Source organism: Cherax quadricarinatus, chromosome 83 (assembly GCF_038502225.1).
Source record: "Cherax quadricarinatus isolate ZL_2023a chromosome 83, ASM3850222v1, whole genome shotgun sequence".
Lineage (NCBI taxonomy): Eukaryota > Metazoa > Arthropoda > Malacostraca > Decapoda > Parastacidae > Cherax > Cherax quadricarinatus.
Genome location: NC_091374.1, coordinates 20,599,684 through 20,612,399, shown reverse-complemented (window position 1 = coordinate 20,612,399; position 12,716 = coordinate 20,599,684).

The window sequence follows — 12,716 nt, the reverse complement described above, 5'->3', positions numbered from 1 at the left end:
TCCATCCTGTCATTTTTCTAGCAGATGCGATTGATACAATGTTATGGTCCTTGAAGGTGAGATCCTCCGACATAATCACTCCCAGGTCTTTGACGTTGGTGTTTCGCTCTATTTTGTGGCCAGAATTTGTTTTGTACTCTGATGAAGATTTAATTTCCTCATGTTTACCATATCTGAGTAATTGAAATTTCTCATCGTTGAACTTCATATTGTTTTCTGCAGCCCACTGAAAGATTTGGTTGATGTCCGCCTGGAGCCTTGCAGTGTCTGCAATGGAAGACACTGTCATGCAGATTCGGGTGTCATCTGCAAAGGAAGACACGGTGCTGTGGCTGACATCCTTGTCTATGTCGGATATGAGGATGAGGAACAAGATGGGAGCTAGTACTGTGCCTTGTGGAACAGAGCTTTTCACCGTAGCTGCCTCGGACTTTACTCTGTTGACGACTACTCTCTGTGTTCTGTTAGTGAGGAAATTATAGATCCATCGACCGACTTTTCCTGTTATTCCTTTAGCGCGCATTTTGTGCGCTATTACGCCATGGTCACACTTGTCGAAGGCTTTTGCAAAGTCTGTATATATTACATCTGCATTCTTTTTGTCTTCTAGTGCATTTAGGACCTTGTCGTAGTGATCCAGTAGTTGAGACAGACAGGAGCGACCTGTTCTAAACCCATGTTGCCCTGGGTTGTGTAACTGATGGGTTTCTAGATGGGTGGTGATCTTGCTTCTTAGGACCCTTTCAAAGATTTTTATGATATGGGATGTTAGTGCTATTGGTCTGTAGTTCTTTGCTGTTGCTTTACTGCCCCCTTTGTGGAGTGGGGCTATGTCTGTAGTTTTTAGTAACTGAGGGACGACCCCCGTGTCCATGCTCCCTCTCCATAGGATGGAAAAGGCTCGTGATAGGGGCTTCTTGCAGTTCTTGATGAACACAGAGTTCCATGAGTCTGACCCTGGGGCAGAGTGCATGGGCATGTCATTTATCGCCTGTTCGAAGTCATTTGGCGTCAGGATAACATCGGATAGGCTTGTGTTAATCAAATTTTGTGGCTCTCTCATAAAAAATTCATTTTGATCTTCGACTCTCAGTCTGGTTAGCGGCTTGCTAAAAACTGAGTCATATTGGGACTTGAGTAGCTCACTCATTTCCTTGCTGTCATCTGTGTAGGACCCATCTTGTTTAAGTAGGGGCCCAATACTGGACGTTGTTCTCGATTTTGATTTGGCATAGGAGAAGAAATACTTTGGGTTTCTTTCGATTTCATTTATGGCTTTTAGTTCTTCCCGCGATTCCTGACTCCTAAAGGATTCTTTTAGCTTAAGTTCGATGCTTGCTATTTCTCTGACCAGTGTCTCCCTGCGCATTTCAGATATATTGACCTCTTTTAGCCGCTCTGTTATTCTTTTCCGTCGCCTGTAAAGGGAGCGCCTGTCTCTTTCTATTTTACATCTACTCCTCCTTTTTCTTAGAGGAATAAGCCTTGTGCATACATCGAGTGCCACCGAGTTAATCTGTTCTAGGCATAAGTTTGGGTCTGTGTTGCTTAGTATATCTTCCCAGCTTATATCGGTTAGGACTTGGTTTACTTGGTCCCACTTTATGTTTTTGTTATTGAAGTTGAATTTGGTGAATGCTCCCTCGTGACTAGTCTCATTTTGTCGGTCTGGGGCTCCACGCATACACGTCTGAACCTCAATTATGTTGTGATCTGAGTATATTGTTTTTGATATGGTGACATTTCTTATCTGATCATCATTGTTAGTGAAGATGAGGTCTACTGTATTCTCCAGTCTAGTAGGCTCTATTATTTGCTGGTTTAAATTGAATTTTGTGGCAAATTCGTCCCACCTCACTGTCAGCGTGCCTCGTTGTGCTCCCGGTTTTCTGGTGTTTTCACGGTCGCTCTTACGTGCTAGAACTTTAATTTGTGTCATCAATCCTATACGATACATCCCTCTAGCGCCTGGAACCAATCTTGGGCGGAAAACATTATATACTGAGTCAAAAAAGGAGAATTAGTGTGCATTACCTAGCAGAGTTTACTGCCAGAGGGGAATCATAGGCCTGTTTCCCGTGTGAAAAAAATAATAATAATTGAACTTTGTGTCAGAGGAAAGAAAGTCTCCCTGAAAGCATTGAGTATACATAGTGTATAGTGTATACTACAGTGGCTCCCTAGTATATTGATGATAAAGGCTAAAGTGTCATTTGAAAACAGGTGAATTTGTAAATGAAGTGATAAGCCTATAGAGGCAGGTGCCAGAAGTCGCCAGAAACTTACCACAGGTCAGCTGTTTTTAATAATCTTCCTGGCCTGCTAGTGTACTCGCATATAATCTAGTGATACCAGTGAATAGCAGAATACGGTGTTGTAGTAGCAACTAACCAGTATTATAATGGTACTTAGTGGAGTGGAGTGACTTTCATTAGTTTCTTTTTCTTGAAATACTAGACGTTACTGTGAATTTCATATAACCTGTAGTTACCAGCGGTCGCAATATACACAACGAGAAGCAATTATTACTACAGAAAAAGCGTCCTTCCTCCAAAATTTGCACCAGTCAACTATAGTGATAATATAGCATTTATTGTGGTGGAGACGGAAAAAACAAAAATAGAAAAGCCAGATACAGCGATTGATAAACAAAGAGGTCGACTGTACGTCATTGTAGGAGCTGCCAGATATCACTGGCTCTTCAACACGCAAGTTATACTTTTGTATCAGTCAAATCACATATTACTCGGGTAGATAATTTCCAGTAGATCCTTCATGTGTTAGCTCAAATCACCGACCAGTATGTTTTAAATAAGTGACCCACTGATCAGAGCAGATCGACTGGTCCGAACCCTTGACTGGTCCGAACCCTTGACTGGTCCGAACCCGGGACTGGTTTCAAACAGTTTCGTTGGACAATAAAGCAGACTGTAAACGGATGGGTTTGTAGGCGCCCTTATAAACACAAACATTAAAAATCAGGAACGTGACGGTAAGCTGTCCAATATACAAAAAGAGTTAGAAACAGAAATACAAATAGCTAGAGCTTCATTTAAGGTTATTAATATAATATTCAAGAGGTTGCTAGTAGAATTGCAGTAAATCAACCATTCAAATCATTATGAAGCTGTGTGTAGTCTGTGGTCAGTCAAACAAACGGGCTTCCACATGGATAAATTGTCATTTTTGTGGAAATTGGTGTCACGCTCCTTGTGCAGATATCCCAGAACTAGCTACAAGCAGTATTAAAACAGAGAAGTGTTTTTGGGTATGCCCAAATGAGGAAAATCTGTGGACTAAAATCACAAGGGTATTAAAAGAGGATAACATCAAAGCTGCTTTCATAGAAAACCTGGAAGCTTTCTACAACAGATGGGAACATAAAAAGTCTGGGCTGAATGGTACTGCCCTTGATACTGGCCATGTAGTCACAAACTGTAAGGCTGGAGGTGATGTCCTGGTAGTCAGTAAATGTGGGGCTGATAGTGCTGTCCTGGGAGACAGTAATGGTGAAGCTGGAGGTGCTGTCCTGGGAGACAGAAATGGTGAAGCTGGAGATACTGTCCTGGGAGACAGTAATGGTGAAGCTGGAGATTTTGTCCAGGTAGTCGGGAATTATACGCAGGAAGGAATACATAAAAATGACCTCATAGAGGACAGGAGCCATAGTAGGGAAACAAGTGTAGTCAAAGATAAGATAAAACCAATATACTCTTCAGGATTGGATTTTTAGAGAATTACCCTGAGCTTTCTCTGATATTTCTAGAGGCTTATTTACAAACTTTTTAAGGTAATCCGATAAGATTCCTGTAAGATATGTAATGTTAGGTATAAATTTAGCATAGAAATTTACAGACCAAGAAAACTACGGATGAGTTTCTTAGTTCATGGAAAGTTAAACTCAAGTAACGCCTGAATCTTGTTAGGAAGAGGTTGTAAAAAGTTATTTTGAAGAATATGGCCAAGATACTGTATTTGCCTAAATCCCAGGAAATATTTCTGAGGTTCAGCAGAAAGGCCATGAGATCGAAGCCTAAGGAAGACAACCCCTCAAGGAAGGTTCCTTGATGTTGGTGAGGGGCTCTTGATTTAGGGAATTGGATCTGTGCTCCAGTTCCCCGAATTAAGCCTGAATGCCTTTCACATCCTCCCCCAGGCGCTGTACAATCCTCCGGGTTTAGCGCTTCCCCCTTGATTATAATAATAATAAGGAAGACAAATGTTCATGTCTGGATTGTTCCCAAAGTGGAAGTCACTACATAAATGTTGTCAAAGTAGACGGAAACATTCGGCATATCAGTTAGGACTATCCTCATCAGTCTTACATAGGTGGTACATACTGCCACGAAGTTAAAAAAGCATATTCCTATACAGTATCAACCCTCTGTGTGTTGGAAAAGCAGTATATCACTTGGAAGAGGGATGTAACAATACCTGGTGTTACGCTTATGTGATACCAGTTTGCGAAAAGAGCATTATAAAATTTATGAAGGTCTTTTTATCAATAATAGGCAGAGGCTCAGCATTCCACCAAGTGGTAACATTAAGACCTCTAAAATCAGTGGAATGTCTATATGAATCGTCTGATTTTTTAATTATTGCAGGAGAGCAAAAAGTCGATACTGAAGGCTCTGTTATTTTTAATTATAATTGTCTACCTCTCGGTCGAATGTATCCAGTTCCCCTATATCTTAGGAATACATTCGACCGAAAGGTAGACAAATTATTTGAATTAAAAATTATAGTCTTCAGTATCGGCTTTTTGCTCGCCTGCAATAATGATTAAAAATTCAGATGATTCATATGGAGTGGTCGTTGATTACCTTAGAAAGTCTGTAAAGGATCCTCTAGAAATATCATAGAAATCTCGGGATAATATTAGCACCATAAAGCAGATAGTCTAAAGATCCAATCCTGAAGATCCCAAAAAATCAATAAACCATTTTGTTTAAGAAACGATGCCTCGAATAACGGATTATGTGATACATTGTTGTAATACCAACATGATATCCCATTCCCTATAAGTTTCTTGAGCCGAGAACTTCTTCTGGCTGAACAAAAGTACTCCACAACAGAAGAGGAATGTTTATCCATTGTGTGGAGAATTTTTAAACTTAAATACTACTTGTTGGGAAAAAAATTTCATTTTGGAGACAGATCACAAACCATTGACATGTCTAGAAACTTTGATGGAAAACAAGAGTCGCCTCTTGAGGTGGACATTGGCCCTCCAGCCTTTTAAGTTTCATATAGTATATATCAATGGTTCTTTCTTATCATTTTTCTGAGTGATTAAGTCGTGACAGTCAGTAAAAGATTGTGTCTGGCAATACACGGCTTTTCTTCATAAGAACTTGGTAGGGTATGTAAAAGAAGAAAATTAAAAGTGAATATAGGAAAGAGTAAGGTTATGAGGATAAAAAATTAGGTGACGAAAGATTGGATATCAGACTGGAGGGAGAGAGTATGGAGGAGGTGAATGTATTCAGATATTTAGGAGTGGACGTGTCAGCAGATGAGTCTATGAAGGATGAGGTGAATCACAGAATTGATGAGGGGAAAAGGGTCATTGGTGCACTTAGGAGTCTGTAGAGACAAAGAACTTTGTCCGTGGAAGCAAAAAGGGGAATGTATGAGAGTATAGTTGTACCAACACTCTTGTATGGGTGTGAAGCATGGGTGATGAATGTTGCAATGAAGGGAAGGCTGGAGGCAGTGGAGATGTCATGTCTGAGGGCAATGTGTGGTGTGAATATGTTGCAGAGAATTCGTAGTTCGGAAATTAGGAGAAGGTGTGGGATTACCAAAACTATTATCCAGAGGGCTGAGGAGGGGTTGTTAAGGTGGTTCGGACATGTAGAGAGAAAGAAACAAAACAGAATGACTTCGAGAGTGTATAAATCTGTAGTAGAAGGAAGGCGTGGTAGGGGTCGGCCTAGGAAGGGTTGGAGGGAGGGGGTAAAGGATGTTTTGTGTGCGAGGGGCTTGGACATCCAGCAAGCGTGCATGAGAGTAATTGATAGGAATGAATGGAGACAAATGATTTTTAATACATGATGTGCTGTTGGGGTGTGAGCAAAGTAACATTTATGAAGGGATTCAGGGAAACCGGCAGGCCGGACTTGAGTCCTGGAGATGGGAAGTACAGTGCCTGCACTCTGAAGGAGGAGTGTTAATGTTGCAGTTTTATAACTGTAGTGTAAAACACCCCTCTGGCAAGACAGTGATGGAGTGAATGATGATGGAAGTTTTTCTTTTTCGGGCCACCCTGCCTTGGTGGGAATCGGCGGATGTGTTAATAAAAAGTAAAAACGTTTACCTCGCTAATTCTTCTTTTATTCATTAACTATAATTCTGGGTGTGGTGGAGTGTGAGGGAAAAGTTCGTTAGATAGGACTGAAAGTATGAGTGGTGGTGGTAGTTTGCATGGCGGAATGCTTGTTCTGGAAGGTGTGTGTATTGTTACCGCTATTTCCCTTCCCCCCTTTCTCTCACATAATACCCCCTTCCTCCAACGCAATAACGTTTCCTCCCACAGAACACCCCCCCCCCCCACTCCCACAAGCATTCCTCACAACACTCCCCCCCCCCTCTCATCTTTAAGAACATTGCTCCTATGAAACAACAAGCAACTTTCACACAACTTTGCCCTTCCGACACCACGCTCTCCCCGTCCCACAAAACACTCGCTGCCTCCACCAAACTACCACTTTATCCCAACAATACTTTTCCTTCCCGCACCCCACAACACCCCACTCCCACACAGTTCTCGCCCCCACACAACACTCCCTATCATACAACTCTACCTCCTCTCTTACAAAACTCCCACTCTACCCACACAGTTCCACTCCTCCCCTGCATACCGCTCTCGTAGATGACCCCACCCCCTTCCACTACCCTCCTCCTCACAATACCACTCCTCCCCTGTATACCGCTCTCGTAGATGACCCCACCCCCTTCCACTACCCTCCTCCTCACAATACCACTCCTCCCCTGTATACCGCTCTCGTAGATGACCCCACCCCCTTCCACTACCCTCCTCCTCACAATACCACTCCTCCCCTGTATACCGCTCTCGTAGATGACCCCACCCCCTTCCACTACCCTCCTCCTCACAATACCACTCCTCCCCTGTATACCGCTCTCGTAGATGACCCCACCCCCTTCCACTACCCCCCTCCTCACAATACCACTCCTCCCCTGTATACCGCTCTCGTAGATGACCCCACCCCCTTCCACTACCCTCCTCCTCACAATACCACTCCTCCCCTGTATACCGCTCTCGTAGATGACCCCACCCCCTTCCACTACCCTCCTCCTCACAATACCACTCCTCCCCTGTATACCGCTCTCGTAGATGACCCCACCCCCTTCCACTACCCTCCTCCTCACAATACCACTCCTCCCCTGTATACCGCTCTCGTAGATGACCCCACCCCCTTCCACTACCCCCCTCCTCACAATACCACTCCTCCCCTGTATACCGCTCTCGTAGATGACCCCACCCCCTTCCACTACCCTCCTCCTCACAATACCACTCCTCCCCTGTATACCGCTCTCGTAGATGACCCCACCCCCTTCCACTACCCTCCTCCTCACAATACCACTCCTCCCCTGTATACCGCTCTCGTAGATGACCCCACCCCCTTCCACTACCCTCCTCCTCACAATACCACTCCTCCCCTGTATACCGCTCTCGTAGATGACCCCACCCCCTTCCACTACCCTCCTCCTCACAATACCACTCCTCCCCTGTATACCGCTCTCGTAGATGACCCCACCCCCTTCCACTACCCCCCTCCTCACAATACCACTCCTCCCCTGTATACCGCTCTCGTAGATGACCCCACCCCCTTCCACTACCCCCCTCCTCACAATACCACTCCTCCCCTGTATACCGCTCTCGTAGATCACCCCACCCCCCTTCCACTACCCCCTTCCTCACAATACCACTCCTCCCCTGTATACCGCTCTCGTAGATGACCCCACCCCCTTCCACTACCCCCCCTCCTCACAATACCACTCCTCCCCTGTATACCGCTCTCGTAGATGACCCCCCCCCCTTCCACTACCCCCGGCCGCACAATACCACTCCTCCCCTGTATACCGCTCTCGTAGATGACCCCACCCCCTTCCACTACCCCCCTCCTCACAATACCACTCCTCCCCTGTATACCGCTCTCGTAGATGACCCCACCCCCTTCCACTACCCCCCTCCTCACAATACCACTCCTCCCCTGTATACCGCTCTCGAAGATGACCCCACCCCCTTCCACTACCCCCCTCCTCACAATACCACTCCTCCCCTGCATACCGCTCTCGTAGATGACCCCACCCCCTTCCACTACCCCCCTCCTCACAATACCACTCCTCCCCTGCATACCGCTCTCGTAGATGACCCCACCCCCTTCCACTACCCCCCTCCTCACAATACCACTCCTCCCCTGCATACCGCTCTCGTAGATGACCCCCCCCCCTTCCACTACCCCCCTCCTCACAATACCACTCCTCCCCTGTATACCGCTCTCGAAGATGACCCCACCCCCTTCCCCTACCCACCTCCTCACAATACCACTCCTCCCCTGTATACCGCTCTCGTAGATGACCCCACCCCCTTCCACTACCCCCCTCCTCACAATACCACTCCTCCCCTGTATACCGCTCTCGAAGATGACCCCACCCCCTTCCACTACCCCCCTCCTCACAATACCACTCCTCCCCTGCATACCGCTCTCGTAGATGACCCCACCCCCTTCCACTCCCCCCCTCCTCACAATACCACTCCTCCCCTGCATACCGCTCTCGTAGATGACCCCACCCCCTTCCACTACCCCCCTCCTCACAATACCACTCCTCCCCTGCATACCGCTCTCGTAGATGACCCCACCCCCTTCCACTACCCCCCTCCTCACAATACCACTCCTCCCCTGCATACCGCTCTCGTAGATGACCCCACCCCCTTCCACTACCCCCCTCCTCACAATACCACTCCTCCCCTGCATACCGCTCTCGTAGATGACCCCACCCCCTTCCACTACCCCCCTCCTCACAATACCACTCCTCCCCTGCATACCGCTCTCGTAGATGACCCCACCCCCTTCCACTACCCCCCTCCTCACAATACCACTCCTCCCCTGCATACCGCTCTCGTAGATGACCCCACCCCCTTCCACTACCCCCCTCCTCACAATACCACATTCTCGTCCACAACACCCACTCTTCCACGCAACATTCCCACCTCCTGCCTTTCAAAACTCCCACTCCCTCCCTTAAACACTACAGCGTTTTCTTGCACAACACTCCCTCCTCCACCAAAACACTTCCCTCTCTCCTCCGCAATACATTCCTTCCTCTTCTATTTCTCGAAAGTCACTAGATATCAGATTTTGTCAAATTGTTCCAATCAGCTTTGCTCAAGTTGAATTCTCCCAATAGAAAGACATATTCGTACCAAGACGTCCAAAGATGGTTACCCATGTCACTAGTCTTTGTCTATGTTCGGAGGTCTCTAGCTCACACCTAAGACTGGTTTATTACGTCCTTTTAGAAACTACATCTATATAGCTTCCGTTTCCCTCCCTCCTCCTTTTATATATATTTTGATGTTAGTTTCAATTTTCCCAAACATACATATGAACTCTGCTTCCATGGCTATAGACTCATGTCTGTGAGGAAAAATTTATTCCCTTGTATGAGGCATTCATCAGACAAGTCTCTAATTTTCAGATTTTGCCAGGTCTCTGTTATGGCAATAACGTTCATATTTCCTGCAGGAACAATTACCTTATCCATTTTTGTTATCGGTCCGACAATTATACTCTCCAGGTATATTCTCCAGGGTTATTACCTCGCCTTTCTCCTCTCCCTCTCTGAACTCAAATGCTGCAACCCTTTTACTTCCTACCTGCACCCATATATCTTATAAGGACCTGCCTCGTATGGGCCAGTAGGCCTTCTTCAGTGTTCCTACATTCTTATGTTCTTATCTTCTATCAGTTTAATGTCTTGCACAATTTAGCAAGGGTACCCTTGAGTGAACTGGTGAAGGCGCATGATATCCCTTTACATAGGAGACTGTTGAAGAAAGTAGTGGATTGAAAGACCGATAGGCAACAGTTTGCATAAATGGGGAGAAATCAGAGTGGGAACGCATCACCAGTGTTCCACAGCGCTAAATGTTAGATCCTTTATTATTCACTATATATACAAATGATACAGGCAGTAGAATAAATAAGTGCATAAGCGAGTGTGATGATACTAAAATAGGCCGTCAAATTCTGAAGATCCAGATAGACTGATCATATGATCAGAGATGTGGGAGATGTACTTTAATGTTGACAAAAGAAATGAAAATAACCAAGGCCTTATGAACTAAATAAATATTGATCTCAATTAATCTGAATAGGAAAAGGTTAGCTGTAATCTATAGCTTTGACACAAGTGCATAAGTGTTAGCAATAAGGTTAATACAATTCTTAGCCTTATATTAAGGTGTATAAAATAGTAACAGTCCTCATATTATATATCAACTTCATACATCCTTGGTAAGGCCTCATTTGGATTATGTACTGTGCAGTTCTATTCACCGTAAAGGAATGTAAAGAGGAACTTAGCATACCTTTTGCTAATCTTTTTAACATATCACTACAAACTGGCATAGTGCCTGATAAGTGGAAAATGGCAAATGTAATACCTATTTACAAGGCAGGTGACAGGTCCTTGGCTTCGAACTATAGACCAATAAGTCTTACCTCCATAGTGGGAAAATTTATGGAATCATTAATTGCCGAAGCAATTCGTAGCAATCTTGATAGGCACAGATTGATTAATGAATCTTAACACGGTTTTACAAAGGGGCGTTCCTGTCTTACGAATTTACTAACATTTTTCACTAAGGTGCTTGAGGAGGTAGATCATGGTAATGAATATGATATACAAATAATGGTATTGTGCCTTTTTTTGTTATTTATTGAATATGATATTGTGTATATGGACTTCAGTAAGGCTTTCGATAGAGTTCCACATCAGAGGCTATTGAGGAAACTTAAGGCACAGGGAATAGGAGAAGAAATTTTTTCCTGAGTAGAGGCATGGCTGACAAATAGGCAGCAGTGTGTTTGCATAAATGGGGAGAAATCAGAATGAGGGCACGTCATAAGCGGTGTTCCTCAGGGGTCAGTGTTGGACCCGTTGTTGTTCTCAATTTACATAAACGACATAGATGAGGGAATAAATAGCGACATAAGCAAATTTGCTGATGACACCAAAATAGGCCGTCCAATTCATTCTAATAAGGACACTAGAGCACTCCAGGATGATTTGAATAGACTGATGCAATGGTCGGAGAAGTGGCAGATGCAGTTTAATATAGACAAATGCAAAGTTCTAAATGTTGGATAGGAAAATAGCCATGCCACATATAAACTAAATAATGTAGATCTTAATACTACCGATTGCGAAAATGATTTAGGAGTTCTGGTTAGCAGTAATCTAAAACCAAGACAACAGTACATTAGTGTTCGCAATAAAGCTAACAGAATTCTTGGTTTCATATCTAGAAGTATAAATAACAGAAGTCCTCAGGTTGTTCTTCAACTCTATATATCCTTGGTTAAGCCTCATTTAGACTATGCTGCTCAGTTCTGATCACCGTATTACAGAATGAATATGGTATAAACCTTGGTAATAAATACCGACAAGTTGGTTTAGAAAGACACGTAAGCAAACACTATAACATATTTATTAGAAAACGTTTCGGTCCTGGGACCTTGATCACTTCTAACATACAGAAAGCAAAGCAAACAAGTTCAGGTAAGATCCCAATGGGATGAGCGGGGAAGATGGGACAGATGAAGAATAGCTCTGGAGAGGAGTGTTCTTAGTCAGAGAAATAGAGCCAGGGCTTAACCCAGCAGCTAAGGCGATCGTGGGGCAGACTTGAGAACAGGAATAGCAGGGACTGTTGCATTGAACTTGTGGTAGTTGAAGTCTTGAATGGTTGTGTGAACATTAAAATGGTATAAAATACCGACAGGTTGTTAGGTAAGACACATATGCAACAGTTAGGTATCTTTATTATGAAACGTTTCGCCTACACAGTAGGCTTCTTCAGTCAAGTACAGAAAAGTTGATAGAAGCAGAAGATACTTGAAGACGATGTAATCAGTCCATCACCCTTAAAGTTTTGAGGTGGTCAGTCCCTCAGTCTGGAGAAGAGCATTGTTCCATAGTGTGAAACAATATGGAGAAGAAGTGACAGGATGGAGCTTTTATATAGCGCCAAGAGGTGAGACGTAGGCCACTAGGAGAGGTAAGAACTCAGATGTTGAAAGGTCAGGTCCCTCTCAAATCCAGCCCCTCTCACTATTGGAAGTAGTCGAAGTTGATTGCAGGTCTGTACCAAGATACCCTTCTGTTGCAGTGTCTGACAGATTGAACATTAAAATGGTATAAAATACCGACAGGTTGTTAGGTAAGACACATATGCAACAGTTAGGTATCTTTATTATGAAACGTTTCGCCTACACAGTAGGCTTCTTCAGTCAAGTACAGAAAAGTTGATAGAAGCAGAAGATACTTGAAGACGATGTAATCAGTCCATCACCCTTAAAGTTTTGAGGTGGTCAGTCCCTCAGTCTGGAGAAGAGCATTGTTCCATAGTGTGAAACAATATGGAGAAGAAGTGACAGGATGGAGCTTTTATATAGCGCCAAGAG